The 17,787-nt window shown below is 40.5% G+C and overlaps 1 long non-coding RNA gene and 1 pseudogene across 1 annotated transcript; both read right to left on the bottom strand.

Moving 5' to 3' along the window:
* Nucleotides 1-2,082: 2,082 nt before the first annotated feature.
* LOC131902607 (uncharacterized) lies at nt 2,083-6,719 on the bottom strand. Its single transcript, XR_009377097.1, has 2 exons — nt 6,489-6,719; nt 2,083-2,424 (listed from the first exon to the last, which is right to left on the bottom strand). It is a non-coding gene; the product is annotated as an uncharacterized LOC131902607 (long non-coding RNA).
* A 1,952-nt stretch (nt 6,720-8,671) lies between these two features.
* On the bottom strand, nt 8,672-9,590 carry LOC131902606 (vomeronasal type-1 receptor 4-like; annotated as a pseudogene).
* Nucleotides 9,591-17,787: the final 8,197 nt, after the last annotated feature.

Genomic DNA, 17,787 nt, shown 5'->3' with positions numbered 1-17,787 from the left:
GAGATGGCTCAGCAGTTAAGAGTCCTTGGCAATCTTGCAGGGGACCAGAGATTGATGCCAAAGTACTGTATATGGGGGCTTATATCTGCTTGTAATTTACAGCCCTAGGGGTCTGATATCCTCTTCTGTCCTTTGTGGGCTGTTGGAGCCAGTTGGCGAGTTGACTCGGGTAGTTGAGGGAAAAACAGAGGCAGAATAATAGACAGAAAAAGAAAATCAGTGCCAGGAGGGCTTCTGGTCAATACCATGCACACCCTGAGTTTATTTCACAGCCAGCTTATACACAAAATAAAAGACTAAAGTAGAACAAAGCACAGCACAGACAGTCTAGCCTGTCCTTGAATCAAGGAACAGGCAGTTTCGTTATCTCAAACATGTGCCACCTGCTAACATCAGCAGCCTACCTAGAATTGAGCATTTGCTAAATAATTAATTCTTTCTCACAAGCTAAGCAGGACTTTCTTGCAGCCACTGTACTTTCCATAGGAGCCTGATTAGAGCTTTCTCACAGCTTCTGAAGAGACTAGAGCAAGCAAGCTTTGAACTCTTTGGGGTCAGAATGGACTTCAGATTCAAACTTAGTACTGTGGGAAACTGTGTCACTGTGGGCTCCCACAATACCCCCTTTTATATTTTTTTAAGACTCCACCAAGTCTCTCAGATGACTGTGCCTGTACTAGGTTGTTCCTTACTGCACTCTAGTCTTACCTGTCATGGGAGCATGAATTCCATCATTCATGTCCTGTCTTAGGTTGAAAGGAGGCAAAGAAAACTTACCCATCTTTGGCTACCAGCCTCTGGTATCATAAGTTAGAGAAGCATGTGGAGTATTACTCTGTGAGGGTCTGAGCCCAATTTACATAGTGAGTTCACAATCAGCTTGAAAACTATAGGCAAACAGATTATGCCTGGTAGAACACATGCTCCAATAACTACAATGCTACTTAAGAGTGGAGTAAATGATGACAATAGTGGAATAGCCATTTTCAATTGTTCCAAAATTTCTTTAGCTGATATAGCCATATCAAAATCCAATTTAGCCTTTTTTTCATTTCTGTTTTTGCTTGATGTAATTTAGTCAAATCTAAAGATTCACTAGAATCATGCCAAATTCTTTTAACATGTGCCTTAACTCTTTCCCATCCAACCGTACTCTCATTATGTACAGAAGATGTAACACAAATCCATGCATAATTGCATGACATTTTAAATGTACCCTAGTTTTCAGGCTTTGGAGCTCATCTCCCAAAAACTGAACCACCTCATACGAGGCATTCAATTTATGTTCTATTTTCACACCTATATCTTCCTGTGTTTCCAATGTCATAAAAACCTTCTTAGATAATTGATTAACAAACCCCGCTGTCTGAATGGACTGAGACAAAGCCACTGAAGCGACTGTAGTAGTTGCAAGCATGGTAACAAGAGCTGCAATTCCTGCTATAATTAATCCAACAACATGCTCTTATCTGCCTAAAACTTTCTTGATCTCTTTAATCACTTGCAACCCTTTATCATCAAATCGTGGATCATTTCCACACACTGGCAACATTACAAAACAAGGTTGTTTTAGCACTATTACATGGGTATGATTGTTCACTTAAGAAATACAATTAGTCAAAATGCAATTAAACACAGAACCATTCATAAAAATATTTACCTCTTCAACTAAAAGAACATAGGGCAATTTAACACAAGCTAAAATAGTCCCAATCAAACAGACAGATTTTGAAGAACTAGAATGTCCTGCCACTGTCCCCATGGCAGTAGCAAGTTTCCAAACATAAGTTTGTGAAAATCCCAGACTGGAATACCAAATTCTAGCTGACAGTCCTTGGTCCCAAGATTCAGCTAGAGACACAGGATAAGAGTCACTATAATCATCTTGATTTCCAGACCAGTCAAGAATATATTGTTGTGTCCCTGTGATGTTGTACTGTAAAGGAACAATGTCAGTACACCCTCTCTATAACACAGTTCTGGCAGACACTTGCAATTCTTTTGTGTGTGGAGGAAATCATTGAGGAGGTAAAGTATTACTTATCCAATTACCTTTGGTAAGCAATAACTTTGTATAATTGGTACACTGTTTATCATGTCCCTTTATTTGTTTTGAAAACACTCCAAGACATCCCTCCAAAGTAATATTTTTTGAAAAACATACAGGAATTCCTTTACCATATCTAAAATAAGAAAAATTGCTAGCAATTGGTAATTCTTAAGGGGAAGATAAATTTAATAGCCAGGTATCATTGACTGCAACCACATTCTCCTTTCCTTCTCAAATCACAGGATGTAACACAGGTGGATGAGGAACATAGGCCCATTTGGTCTCACTCTGGCACCTCTGGATGGCCATTAGCAACATCAGGACAACATTCCACTGTTTCACACATTAGGCAGCCAATGAGCTTCATTTTCTTCCTGAAAAAAAAAAAACACCTCACAAATATGCCCTCATCCCCATATTAAAACATGAATGTGACCCTTCCATAAACCAGTAGATGGATCTTTCCATTTGACTTGAGCAAATTTTGTGGTGGTGCCTTCATGCCAAAGCCAATCAACTGCAGTTTTTCCAGCAGCATCCACATTTTAAAAGTTTAAAACAAATAAGGCATGATTCAGTGCATTATGTGGTGACTGAGAGTATAACTCCCCCTTTTTTAATTTTTGAAACTGCATCTTGAGACTGCCATGGGCACACTCAACAATACCTTGTCTTTAAGGATTACAAGGAATACCTGTTTTATGCTCAATTTGCCATTAAGAACAAAATTGATAATAAAAAAAAGCTTTACTAATATATCCAGATCCTTTATCAATTTTAATAACTTTTGGTATCCCCATACAGGAGAAACAGTTCAGGCAATGAGCAATTACATGTTTGGTGGCTTCACCAGAATGAGCACTGGCCATCAAAATTCCTGAATAAGTACCAATTGTCACATACATATATTTACACAGGCTGTTTTTCCATCAGATGAGCCATCAGTAAAATCTAAGTCAGCTTCCTTTATTAGAGTTTGCATTACTACTTTAGGAAAAATAAAAGAATGCATCTGAACAAATTGTAATAATTGATCAGCAGGAAATGATTGTCAATTTGATCTCAAAATTAAGATTCATTAATCAACTTGATGTTTAGTAAATGGAACATTTATTACATTTGGTTCCTTTCCAAACTACCTTCTAGATTCAAGCCTATTCCAGTTTACTGTGGCTGGTGCTTATGGTGGCTATCACCTGACAAAACTGTTAAGGTCCATCATTGCAACTGGACTCTCTATGGAACTCTAGCTCTGTCATACATTTATTGACTCAGCTGTTTCCTATGATCCTTTCATATCTTTAAAACCATTATCATCTGAGTGACTCTTAAATTACAAAGTTTAGCTGCCAGAGCATGGTATAGCTAGAGTTTTCCTGCCTGGCCCACAGTCAGGACAAATCTCTTTCACCTGCCAGTCCCACAGCCCCTCAGACCCAACCAAGTAAACACAGAGACTTATATTGGTTGCAAACTGTATGGCCATGGCAGGCTTCTTGCTAACTGTTCTTACAGCTTAAATTAATCCATTTCCATTAATCTATACCTTGCCACATGGCTCGTGGCTTACCGGCATCTTCACATGCTGTTTGTCATCATGGCGGCTAGCAGTGTCTCTCTGACTCAGCCTTCCACTTCCCAGCTATATTCTCCTCCTTGTCCCGCCTATACTTCCTGCCTAGCCACTGGCCAATCAGTGATTTATTTACTGACCAATCAGCAACACACTTGACATACAGACCATCCCACAGCAGCATGGTATATTTTTGTGTATAAAAGCATTGAGGTGCAGCTTTAATATTTTATAAAATAAACATCGTTTTTAAATGCTTTTATAAACCTTGTTTTTATGACATGAATTATATAGAAATCTATCCCAATTCAAAGTACTTGAGGCTTGTTGTCTCCTTTGTGGCTGTATTCATGCTGAGCTACTCCTGGCCTGGCTCCAAATAGTAGCACCTAGCCCTAATCCATCCTTTGTTTAACTAATACCTTTTGTTTCTCTTATTGCCCTATGTGAATCTTGTCTGGGTGTCTCCCAAGGATCAAAGGCCTATGCAAAACTTGGTTCAGGAAACCAAGAAAACCATGGTACCTGAGAAATCAAGGAATTTGCATTTGGCATTGTATCTGTGGGAGCTCCTTCCAGGTTGCTTTGAGCATATGGAAATTAACTGGCTAAACTGTAATAGAGAGAAAATAAAAATGCCCTGGGCAAAGGGAAAGTGCCTTAGTCCTTAGAGGCTGGACGCCCTGCAGCTGAGAAAAGCTAAATTCATTCTTAAGATGCCTCTGAGTCTTCTTCCCACAGATTCGAGAGAACCCACACACCCATGGTGCAACACTCCTTAGTCTAAAAGGAGATACAGTGAACAGAGCACTCATTAGGATTAAGAGAGGTATTCTTTAACCTTACTTAAAGATTGCTGCCACTCCCATGGCTGCCCACTTCATGATGAGGTCACCAGCCAAGATGGAGGAGGGCTGTGTGGTTGCTGTTTAAAATTAAACAATAGTTACATGCACACACACACATAGTTGGATCCAACTTTTATACATACCCATACAGAGTTAAAGCTAGCTTATATGCACATATATAGAGTTAAATCTGAGTCACATACATGTCCACATACCTACACATGTATATATTTCCATTTGAATCATAAACATTTTGTGATGAAGAATCATTAGCTATTTTTCAAATGGAAGAAAACCAACCAGAATCAACCTAATATGTTTAAATCCCGAATATATCTTACAGTTTTCCTTCAAATTCAGCATAGTTCACATCAGGTATAACATTTCAAACAAGAACAGAATAAATATGAATATATATATATATATATATATATATATATATATATATATATATCACATATATATATCACAACAAAAAACTTTTATTTGCATCAATACATAAAAACGTGTATCAGTGGGAAACACTTGAGATTAGCAGTAAATTTTCTACTCTTAACCAATAATAATTTGTAACCAATTCTCTTAAAAGCTGACAAGTATTTGTAACCCATTGAACTCAAGTGACCAAAATCCGTATTTTTTTTTCTTTTCCTGAGGAAGCAAAAGCATAAGTTTTTCCAAACATAATGTATCTTTGGCTTCTATTCTAAAGCCAAAGCTTTTCAAAGTATGCAGGCTGGTAGTTCAACATACTTCTCTTCAAGCAGTATCAGGCTAGAGAAGGGTTAAGGTGGGAAGCTGCTGGCCAGCAGAAGAGACCTTGATGTCATCACAGTGAAGAAGAACTTGACTTAGGAAGTAAGAGAGGAAGAGCAGTAGGCACAGAGTGTGTCCTTGGTCGCCACTGTTCCTGGCACTTCACCTGTAGCTCCCATCTCTGCCCTTTCTGCACCAAGAGCATGCACCCCCACCTTCTGTGAGAGCCATTCAGCTGGCTGCAGGCCCCTCCTGCAGGCCAAGACCAGCCTTGCCCTTGCTGTGGGCCTGATAGTAAGAGAGTTGCAGAGGGAGGTGGCCTCTGCTGTGCCTCTCTCTTCTTCTCTTCCAGGAAAATGAGGGAGGTTAGGAGACACAAACAAATAACAATAACACAGACAACCAGGTACCATACATCAGCCCTGAGAGGATAGCCTCACTCATGCCTAGTGAGCTCATCTCAGTTCAGTCAGGGAGACCCAGTCCCCTTAAACACATGGAACAGAACAGTAGCGTAGTAACCGTCAGAACACAGACCAAGGCAGAGAGTGCTCACATTGACATTTACTGGCTGGCTGTGAACAGATCTGAAAGTGACGCACCCAGCTAACAACTTGCAGTCATGACCCACTCAATCTCTCCAGAGGAACCATTCGTAGTCAGGAGTGGAGGAGAGAGGGAGAATCTTCATCATGATACTTAGCAGCCTTTTCCTCTAATTCCACATAATTCCACCTCACCACCAGGATCTAACTGGTCATTATCATCAGATAACTTTGTAAAAGCATCCACCACATAAAGTGGTCCCTCTGGCAGAACACAAGATTTAGTTTCAGTTTTACTTGATTTGGTGAATGCTCTCTGCCTTTCAGGATGGAAGTCTAAACTATCCTGAATAAGTGTCCAGAGACTAAAAATATCTAATGGAATTTTTTCTGGACCATGCTTATCATAATACTGCTGTATTTTGATTCCAATATGCCCCCAAATATCTGCATCCAAGGTACCCTGCTCAGAAAACCAAGGACAAATCTTCTCTACAAATTCTAAAAATTTATACAATTGCTGATATCCTACTTTGGTACCTCTGGCCTTCAGAGTATATCTAAGTAAATGTACAAACAGCTGTCTACTATTTCCTTGGTCTATGTTTATATTTACATTTTTACTCAAGTTACTCTTCTTTTATATTTACACTGTGCAATCACTTTAACCATACATCTGCTTTTAATTATATTACAATTACTCCAGAATTACTCACCACACTTCCACTATTTCTGAGTGCACTCATTTTACTAAGGTGGTAGCCTTCACAGTTATTTCCCAGTATTCAGCACCAAGGTCAGGCACCACTTGTCAGAGCCAGCCAACGAGTTAGGGTAGCTGAGTAGGGCATGAGGCTGAGGAAAAAAACAGAGACAGAAGAATAGACAGAGACAGAAGGTCAGTGCCAGGAGGACTTCTGGTCAATACCATGCAAGCCCTGAGTTTATTTCACAGCCAGCTTACACACAAACTGAAAGACTAAAGTAGAACAAAGCACAGCACAGTCTAGCCTGTCCTTGAATCAAGGAACAGGCAGTTTTGTTATCTCAAACATATGCCACTTGCTAACATCAGCAGCCTGCCTAGAACTGGGCATTTGCTAAATAATTAATTATTTCTCACAAGCTAATCAGATCGTTCTCACAGCCCCTGTACTTTTCCCAGGAGCCTGATTAGAGCTTTCTCACAGCTTCTGAAGAGACTAGAGCAAGCAAGCTTTGAACTCTTTGGGGTCAGAATGGACTTCAGATTCAAAGTGAGTCCCTGTGGGAAACTATGGGCCTCCACAGTGGGTACCCCCTACAAATACCCATAAAGTAAAAATGAATATTAATATTTTTATGTTTGTTCACTACAGTTAGTAGCACAAGTAAGATTTTGAATTTTGTCATACTGACAGTTGTAACCACATCAGGTCAATAAACTTTAGGGCTCTGCTGACTTTGGTCATTCACAGGCAGTAGAAAATTTTAGTTGGATGCTTGATTTTAATATTCTGAGAAAATAATCTTGTGACTGTTAAGGCCACTGACAGATGCAGAGTGACAGCTTAACCTCCTCACTGCTCTGACACCTCCTGTCTCTTTATGATTGGCAGGTGTCTTTGATAACTGGAAGAACCATTTCACCATGGCCCAGAGTGAAGCACTTGACAAGGAGAAGATGTTGAGTTTGGATCCAGGTCTCTTCCCCTGGTCCTGAGACTTTAAACCTCTTAAGGTTCCTGAGCATAAGCTGCTTTTGCCTTTTTCCTCTTTACTCCTTCTCTGACAAGCAGTTTGCCTCACTCAATAGAGCAAAAAGTGATATTTTTCCAGTGCTCAACTCTCACCTGAGTCCAAGGCCAAGACAGCAAGGCATATACCTCATAATTAAAATGGAATGACATGTAATATATGTAGTGAAAGACCCCCTGAGGAGATCTTCCCTCAGGAGAGACCCCAAGTCCAAGGAACACACTGAAACCACGGATCAGATGCAAACAGCAAGAGGGTTTATTCAGATACACAGGTACCCGGGGCGACCAAGTCTCTCGGAGGACTTGCGCACCCTCCTTGGGTAAAGGGGACTTTTTATAGGATCCCAGGGGCAGAGGCACGGTTACAGAAGCGAGAAGCATAGTTACAGGGTTCCCATTGGTTGATTCAAAGAAGGCCAGGGTGAACTTGGGGACATATTTTTAATTTTCGGAAATTTGATGTGTGTGGCTGACTTGGCCTTGGGGGTGCTTTCCCAGCCCAACTGTTTATTCCCCAAGGCCAAGTGGCCAACCAGAGATATCTTATTTTGACTCAATGGTTACTTTCCCAGGGCAGCTGGCTGATTACGGTTTATGCCAAGTGATTTATCTAAACGTACATTTTGCAGTTAGCCCAAGGACGCCCTATTTTTCTGGTACTTGCCTCACAGAATGGTGTTTCTTATGCTAAGTAAAAGCCTGCTATAAGCGGGGTCTTTCAGTAGCATTAATAGAAATTTCACCTTTGGAATCTTTAGTGATAACAATACATTATATTTTGTTCAAATGGGTACATACAGAGGGATTCTTTACTCATCTCATGTCTAATATGTTGAGTTAGAAGAAGCAGACCTTATAACCCATTAAGTTGATGTTTAAGGAACATGGGTTTAGTCAGTTTTAGACCAACCTTCAGCAGAGCACAATTATATGCAAGAGAACTGAAGGTCGTAGATAACTCAGCCACTGAGTCCATCAGATCCTGACGAGAAATCACTTCACATCGACAAAATGATTATAACTTAACTCTTAACATTAAAATCAGTGAGCACCATGCCTGACTAAAAAAAAAGATGTTCAGTTCATATTTGTGGAATAGAATATTTTTAATGGTATTAGTCAAGCTGTCTTCTGGGTTTGGTATTTTTAATGACTGGTTTTCAATGGTTGAAGAGCACAGAACAAGGATCCTTAGGATCTCTCAAGATCAACAGGAAGGGAGAAATAGTGGGGTAGCTGACAGCCAAAACTTCACCTATGTGCCTCACCCAAAGACGAGAGTCCATTAAAAAATGTCTGACAGACGATACAAATAAAATTTAGGAGGTACAAGCTAACAAATGTGACCACCACCATCACGAGGGTTTGGGCTGCTTTGGTCTCAGCATGGCCTCTGTGGTTCTGATTGGGAGTGAGGATATGCTGCATTCGCTGGCGATGCCTATGGAGGAGAAGCACAATGGAGACACTGGTCCAGGCCATGATGCTGATGAATGTAGCATCATGGGCAAAACGCAAGAAGACAATGCCTACACTGAAACCAGATGTGGAACAGAGCAACTTGCTTTTAGAAATAGTGTCATTGCTTGTTTTCTGTGGGCCAGTGACTTTCATTGGAATATAGACATTATTTAAGATGCCGAACAACCAACAACTGTAACAAGAATAACTCACCAAATTTGGGACCCTTCCTCTAAGCATGACCCAACCCCAGTTACCAGGAAGAAGAGTGACACACTGATAGGTACTCAGGACACAGGTGGAGCACAAGTTTATGCTTCGAGACACCAGGCGAATGAAGTATTCGAGTTTACACTTGAGGTCAGTCAGAGGACTCCTTGGAGCAAAAACCATTACATTGTTTGGAAACCCAGTGATGAGAAGAATCAAGGTGTTGGCCACAGCTATGTGGCTGAGAATCACCTGTGTGGGCTTCAGCCGAATGCCAGTCAAGACTGGAGAGAAATTATGGACAAGCAGAAAGATGTTGGCCACAGTCCCAACCCCAACCTGGCACAGCAAGATGATCTGAAGAGCCACTTCCTCAGTGGTTTTCAAGGCTGTCTTATGAGCAGACATGGAGGGCGTGGTCACTGGACGATGAAGTGGTGATCAGGTGGGACAGTGCTGTCCTCAAGGCTTTGTTCTATTCTCCAAGCTTACCAATTGATTTGGGGTGGTTTGTTCTCCTGAGAAGGGAGACACTCTTATATCATACTACAGGAGCTTTGCCTAGAAGACAAAGCATGGACATTAACTCAGAATAAAATTTTGTGCTGATTGAATTCCTCCTGCCTGGAGATGAAACTTGTGTGGATCCTGCAAGTCTATCATTATTGGTCAAAACACAATGACTCTATGGGCTTTGTATATGAATACAGGAAAGTGGCTGGTGTGAGCACACAGTTCCTCATCACTATTCAATACAACTTCCTTAAGTTATAGTAATGTGTTAAAAATAAAGGTTTATAGGCTACCAATAAAGTTGTATAGCTGAATTAAGTAGTGAGAAATCAACTTGTTGGCTTTTGAGAAAAATTTATACTACTCATTCACATAACAGAATACCAATTATTTCTGACATAGCCACTAGTGTTCTGATCACACAGGTTTGTCTGTGTATCCTCTATACAAAAAAAAAAAATCCCCATTTGTCAATGAGTCCCATTCATTCACAATTTTAACTATCTTAGTTGTCATTCTAAGCAGTAAGGTCCCAGAAACTGCATCATCTCCAGCTTCCCTCAGTCACATTTAAAATCATTACACAATCACAATTATACCCTTTGCAAGCCAATGCCTGGTCTGCGTCTCACTTAGTTGTATGTTTTCCATAGGAACACTCAGCCTCCAGGCATCAGCTAAAACCCACCATCCCACATACAGATGTCACATCGAGTGCTATTTTCAGTTGAATGCTAATCCGTACAACAGACATTTCTTTGAGATGAAAACAAAGCATTGGCCTATGTTAATTAAACTGCAGACTTCCTCAAGAAACAATGAGTCATATTGGCTTCAGAAGAGAATGAACAGTGAAGAAGGAAGAATGGAATTTTAAGAAGTCTATGGTTGAAAGAACCCCACCTTCTGAGCCACAGCAAGGATGAGGATGCTCACAGGATGAAGGTCAGCTCCTGAGCACAGTTCCTCTTGAAGCATACCTCAGAGTGCCTCACCCACTGAAGACCTCCTCTGTGTAGCTCTTGGCCTGAGAAAGAACGCAAGGAATTTAACTGTTCCTTATTTTCCAGGCAAAGCCGTGAAGGGGACCCAGAAGAGTCCAGGTTTCCAGTGCTCATAAAATAACAGCGTACCTGGATGTGACATCCCTCAGAGAGCTCATTACTGTGTCATCTGTGTTATCTGTGAGATTGTCTGCATGGAAACTTTGGGATACCTCCAATGAAGGAAAACTCATTTATCCCCAGAGCAAATCTCCTTTTTTTACCTTCTGGTGATTAATGATGATGTCTAGGAGTTTATTAGATCTTAATGAGTAGACGGACAGAAATTAGAAAAAGTTTTTCATGTTTACTTTGGGAGAATCTAAGTTCTGAATTGATCTTGTAGTCAGGTGTGACTACATATATATATATATATGTATGTGTGTGTGTATGTATATATGACACAAAAGGGAGAATAATATGTCCTTTATTGAGCTGGTATCTTATGCTGGTCTAGGAAAAGCACATACATCTCTGTTTTGAACTGTAAAATTTGTGTTGGCCAGTTGACAATTACACATGGGATATTAGCCTCACAAATTCATATTTAGATATGGGGGGATTTTTTGAATACCAACAAATATATTATAGAATTTTTCCTTGTCTTGTGGGAAATCCTGTTCATTTGAATATGAACATTCATAATAAAAGATGCTATAAATCCATTGGTATTGTTGTTTTACAGCTGAATGCACTTAGGTTGAATGAAATGAAGACACCTGAGCACATTCACATAGCTAATAAGTGACAGAGACTAGATTCTGTGTCTCCACAATGCTACACTACTGTTTACTGCATCAGTTAGTATTTGCTTTAAAATATTTTTCTGATATTTTTTTAAATGCTTTTAAATTCTTCTTTTATATATTACATCCCAAATGCAGTTTATTCTCCAGGGAGGGAGGGGAACTAGATGTGTGTTTTTCATGTGGAATAACCTTAAAAGTCAGGAATTTAGTAAGGATCATGGGACAATGAAGGGATAGGAGATAGAATATAGTGATATAAAGGATTAAAGAAGAGTAATGGTACATGAAGAGTTAAATCTGGGCATGTGTAGGAGGGAAACATAGAGGAGGGAATATAGATATGGATAACTAATCCTAAGTGTCTTTTGAAAAACAGTACAGAAACATACTAGTATAGGAGCATCCTATAATCTGTACACATGCATATTTCAAAAGAGTTTTAATGAAGTTACACTACACTAGGTAGACAGTAGCCCAAATATGCCCCGGCCAGCGGGGTGTCAACGGGGGCGACCCACCTGTGGGAGAGAATGAGAGGGATGGGGGAGACACGAGAGAACGACAGCAAGACAGTGTGTTCTGATCAAGCTGCAAATTTTATTCTCCTCAGCAAGGCTTATATAGCATGGGAGGGGGAGGGTAGGAGGGAAGGGGTGCACGACGTGCAGTACGTGCAGGTGAAGGGGGACGTGCAGGTGAAGGGCTACGTGCAAGTCGTGCAAGTCGTGAGGCTGCTAGGTGGTAAGGTCACTGGTCAGGGCCCATTGTTCTGTTGCTATGCTACCTGACCTGCCTGACCTGTTCCTTATCTTTGGTTTAGGGTAGGGGCTTGTTCTCTGACTTAGCTAGTACTTTTCCATGGTCCATGTTTGGTCCCTGACATATCCCCCTTCTATACGTATAGTAAAACAAAGAAAGGAGGCCCAAATGTTTTTGCCATGATGGGAGAGGGGTGACAGAGGCTCTATCCCTGATAAGTTCCATTATTGGCTGTCGGTCCATGCAAGCGTCCCCACATGCCCCGAAGGAGGCTGGAACGATGCAGTTTTTACAGGGGGCGGGTTTGAATCCGGGAGGAAAGGGTATAGGGTCTGCATAACCGCCATGCAATAGAGCATGTCATCCAAGGCACCCAGGATGGTGGAGCACTTTAGTCTCCCTGCCTTCTGCAGTCCCAGCTGCACCCTCAATCCCCTATGCAGTGGGCTCCAGCTCCCAGGCACAGGTGCATCCTCCCCTGAGCAGAGGGGCCTGTGCTGATATGGAGTCTGTATCTGGTTCATCGAGACCACGATCATGGAGATCGAGGCGATGGTAATGAACCTGAATTTGTTTTGCCTGAAGTTCGGCCAGCTGACCACGCACAAATCGAGTTAGTCGAGACAAGGCCCAAGGGCCGAATGTCAAGACAACAATGAGGCCAACCAAGGGTCCCAGAAGGGACGGCAGGAGGATGGTTAGCCAGGGAGATGCAGAGAACCAATTTTGGAACCAGCCTAGCTCTTGATCTCTTTCTTTTTTGCGCCTCTCTAAGCCTTCCCGGACCTTGGCCATACTATCCCTTGCTACTCCTGTGTGATCAGTATAAAAGCAGCACTCTTCCCTAAGAGCAGCACAGAGACCTCCTTGCTGTAAAAAGAGGAAGTTGAGCCCTCAGCGGGTTTGGAGGACCACCTCTGAAAGGGAGGTGAGGGAGGATTCAAGGGCGGAAATGCCTCGCTCAAGCTGCGCTATATCTTCATCTATGGAAATTCTAAGCTCTGAATAATGTTGATTAGATAAAACCAGGGAAGCTATGCCAGTACCAGCCCCTGCAGCTCCGGCCCCCAGGACAGCCAGAGTGACTGCAGTCATGGGTTGGGGCATCCTACGCTTTCCTCCCTTCAATAAATTTTGCAATTGTGGGCAGTCTGACCCTACCCCCAGAGAAGAAAAAGAAAATTTGTAAGTGGGAGATATAAACTGTAGTCAGGTTGTATTCCTCCCAGTCCTTCTTGGCTTGTGGGTGTTGGCAAATGTTGATCGCACGCCATCACCGCCGGTGTGATCTCCTGAAGCTTATGAGAACCTTCTTAATAGACAAAATCTTAGACATGTTAGCAATATAACAGTGGTGAACTTTTTTAGAGCAAAATTATGAGTCCTTGGAGCCTCAACAAAACTTCAGAATAGCCAGAGAATGAAATCTGAAATGTGTTATTTATATATCTCTCAAGTCTCTATATATTTTGACAAAAATTAATAAAATACATTTAGAACAGAATTATTAGTTCTAATCATATATCTATAAGTTTTGATGAACAGTTCATCAAAAGGATCTGGAATTGTATCAATTTATTTATAGTCAAGGCTCAATATTTAAGAATCTAGAGGTAAATAACAGCCTGTATTTAGACTGGCAGCTTTAGAGCGCCTTTGTCCTGCAGCTGCCAATATATGGTGTGACCAGCAATCCAGGATTCATAAAGGTCGGTCAGTGTCCTATAAAGACATGTATCCTCCTCCTGATATTATGAAAACATCAGGACCTTTTTAAATATCAGTGAGGAGATCATAGAGGCTTAGGTATAATTTTGTGACTTGGCCTGGTGGTGATGAGGAATACCTGTAGTGGGGCATATGAAAAATTAAGCACCAATTCTTAAGAGCTCTTGAAGTAAGGCTGTTGTCTATATATGAGCTCAAGGCATTCCTAAAATTAAAAAGCAGTGAAAGAAATGGTGTATTATTTTTTATTTCATAACCATAAATCATAAGGACATAAGCCTCATGGGTGAGCTTCCATAGGGAGAGAATTTATAATTGTTGGAAAGACATATGAAAAGGTGTCAGTATATCCTGTAGAGCTAGTTGCCATTCTATAGACTCACAAGTTTCATAGTTTGATATAAATATAATATCATCTATATAATAAATGTATTGTAAGATATATATATATATGTATACATACATATAGGCTGGGGGACTGTGAGGAAGCTATAATTGACAGTTTTGATAGTTAATCTGTATATATAATGAGGAACTTTGCTCAGTGAATGCGTCCTGGATAAACAGAACTCGCATTTCCTGCTCTGTATGTCAGCTTTGGCCTCCATCATGGAAGGGTGAGTAGGCAAGCTAAAAGTGAAATGCTGACAATCTTTAGGTTGAGGAGGTATGGTAAAGAAGCAATCTTGTATATCTATGACTATTTTTTTTTTCTGGGAGATGGCAAGCCAGGCTGTGAGACTTTCCTTGGCTTTAATAAATTTTATTTAATTTTTTAAGGACCTGTAACAGTCTATAAGCCTGATTTTCCTAAATAAAAAGATATTGGGGTGATTTAAGGGCTGGTGGGGGACTTTATATGTCCAATGTTTAAGTTTTTTCTCCACCAGACAAGTAGCAACTATAATTTTCTCAGCATTTAAAAGCCATTGTTTGATCCAGATAGGAGCATTAGATTTTTCTGACCTTTTGGCTACATTATTAGCTTGACCTAGGCCTGTAAGAGACGAAGAAGTAATAGCCGTCTTAAGTACTTGGCCAATCTTTTTTTGAAATATAAGAAACATCCATGCTTATGTCTAGCAAGCCAATTATCTTCTTTCCCTGTATTTTAAGTGTTTAGTTGTTTGGAATATTTAATTTTTTGAACCCAGAAGGCCATATCATTAAAATCCACACCAGCAGCTCCCTTAGGCGCTGCCCTGTATGAATCTGAATTGTACAATGATCTTAATCTCTCCAGTAAAGTCAGAATCGCACATCCCTGGAGCAACCTTGTACAGCCGAGGAGCTACAGCCTATAATTAGGCCCAGTGTCCCCTCTGAGGAGGTCCATAGACTTTTGTATTAAGATATACATAAGTTTATTTTTAAAGCCTATGTATCTATCTCAGACCTCAATAAAAACCTTATCCATAGATCTAACTTAGGCATACATCCTCAATATCTTTAGGTTACTTATTGAGATTTATGTATCATTTATAACATATCTAGATGTTTATATGTTATATTTCTCTATTCCAATGACTTGCATTACATATATAATAAACTATTTCTTAATGTTCTTAAACATTCTTTATATCTAATCCTTTATATCTTATAAAAACTTTACATCTAAAAGCATTTTTGTATTTAATTTATCAGGAGATATGAGAGCAGCCAATGTGGTGAATTCCTTTAAACAAAGGAACAGTCAAAGTTTATTTTGAAATCTGTTTGGCAAGCTACCTTTTCTATGAACTTGGATAGCAAGGCAAATTATTTTTTAGGCCTGGTAAATGGGGATATAATCTAAATGATCTCAATGCACAGTTTGGACAAAATCCTGGCAATAAGGGTTATGACAGTTTTGTCCAAAGCTTAAACATATTAAATGCTAGGGGGCTAAGCAATGAATTGATTATATGAAACTTAGCACATTCAGCATGTATATAAATATGATTTTGTATACTTTAAAGAATTTGATCATTTATGATGATTAACCCTTAATTAGTATCCTAATAATTATCTCTAATAGCTTATAGCTTAAGTACAACTTATCCTTAACAGTTTACAGTTTAGGTCAGCAATCAATCAACAAGTTTTATTTCTTAATTATCTTTAATTAAAGTAAACTTATTCTTAACAATTTATAAGTTAGTTGTCTTTATAAACTTAGAACTTAGGTTTTATACCTGTCAGGTTTAGCCTTAAAAATACTCAGTTTGTACTGAAGTTATTTTAATACAGAAACAGAAACTCTTATTTAAAATATAGTATATAAGGAGAGTAACAATTTAATAAATCCTTTAAGGAGTATGATGAAATGAGATAAGCACAGTAAACAGTAAAACAAAGGAGGATTTTTTTTTTTTTGTAGCAGCTGCACCCAGTCAGTATCAAGCCAGATAGCCACTGGAAATGGCAAGGTGAGGAGAAGGGTGGAGAGGACTCACAGGCAGAAGTGAGCTGAGATGCAGACAGCAAATAGTTAGGTTCAGAGGGAAGAAAGTAGATGTTTAGGATTCCAACCCCCAAACGTCTTCAGGGGTCTGATGAATCCATACAGGTCTTAGCAGGGCGTCCCCTAAGCAGGACCTGTTTTTTTGAAATGGGTTAATCGAAGTTCTTGTACTTGGCCAAGATTTTTGTAAATTACCAAGAACTTAAAAGTCAACCCAGAAAGAGGAAAGAGAGAGAAAAAGACAGTTTTTTAGGAGAGCTGGGAGTTGCCATTAGTTTTTAAACCGGCTCTGGCTGTGGCGCTTGCATTGTTATTTAAATGATGGCTGCTGGAGTGAGCTCCTAGTTAGCAATTTGGAAGTTTAGGCTCAAGTTGGTCCTTAGATCCATTTAGTTTGAGCACAAAAAAATAACCTGTTTGTAGGCTGCTACGGAGAACATAGTGAACTTCATTAACTCCAGTTTACATTCTCAGGAGGTCTGGTAGTGTGATAATATTGTGTTATCTCCTTGTAAGACCCTGAATGAAGTAACTGCAGGTTTCTCTCTAAAAGGGAGGGGTTAGAATCTCTGCCGCTTATCATAGTCGGACGGTAAATGAATTTTACAAGGTTGGCACCTTTTAGGGGTCTCTAAAATCTTTTTTTTTTTTTTTAATAAACCTTTAGGATATCATTAACATCAACCATCTCTTCTTGGGGAAACCAGGAACAACAGTCCTCTAAGTGACTAAAGAATTTGTTGAGGTCTTTTTTTTACGAACCCTTATCCCTCGTGTCTTGAGGGCCTCTTTAAAGCCCTTAAGGAAAAAGGCAATGGGAAGAACTTCCCCATCCCATGGTTAAGCCTAAGTTTAGACTAACCTCGTCCTTCCCGCTCTCCTCCGGATCGTCAAGAAGGGGCGTCGAGTCGGGCGGTCTCAACGGACGATCACCAAAAATCTCCACCAGACGTCTGGGCTTTCCCGGAGAAGGACGTTCAACTCCCGACGAGGTGAGGGTCGAGCCACCACGTTGGGCACCAGTTGCCCCGGCCAGCGGGGTGTCAACGGGGGCGACCCACCTGTGGGAGAGAATGAGAGGGATGGGGGAGACACGAGAGAACGACAGCAAGACAGTGTGTTCTGATCAAGCTGCAAATTTTATTCTCCTCAGCAAGGCTTATATAGCATGGGAGGGGGAGGGTAGGAGGGAAGGGGTGCACGACGTGCAGTACGTGCAGGTGAAGGGGGACGTGCAGGTGAAGGGCTACGTGCAAGTCGTGCAAGTCGTGAGGCTGCTAGGTGGTAAGGTCACTGGTCAGGGCCCATTGTTCTGTTGCTATGCTACCTGACCTGCCTGACCTGTTCCTTATCTTTGGTTTAGGGTAGGG

This window comes from Peromyscus eremicus, chromosome 1, assembly GCF_949786415.1.
Source record: "Peromyscus eremicus chromosome 1, PerEre_H2_v1, whole genome shotgun sequence".
Classification (NCBI taxonomy): Eukaryota; Metazoa; Chordata; class Mammalia; order Rodentia; family Cricetidae; genus Peromyscus; species Peromyscus eremicus.
The sequence above is the reverse complement of the archived record's forward strand: the minus strand, read 5'-3'. Positions and strand labels throughout refer to the sequence as shown.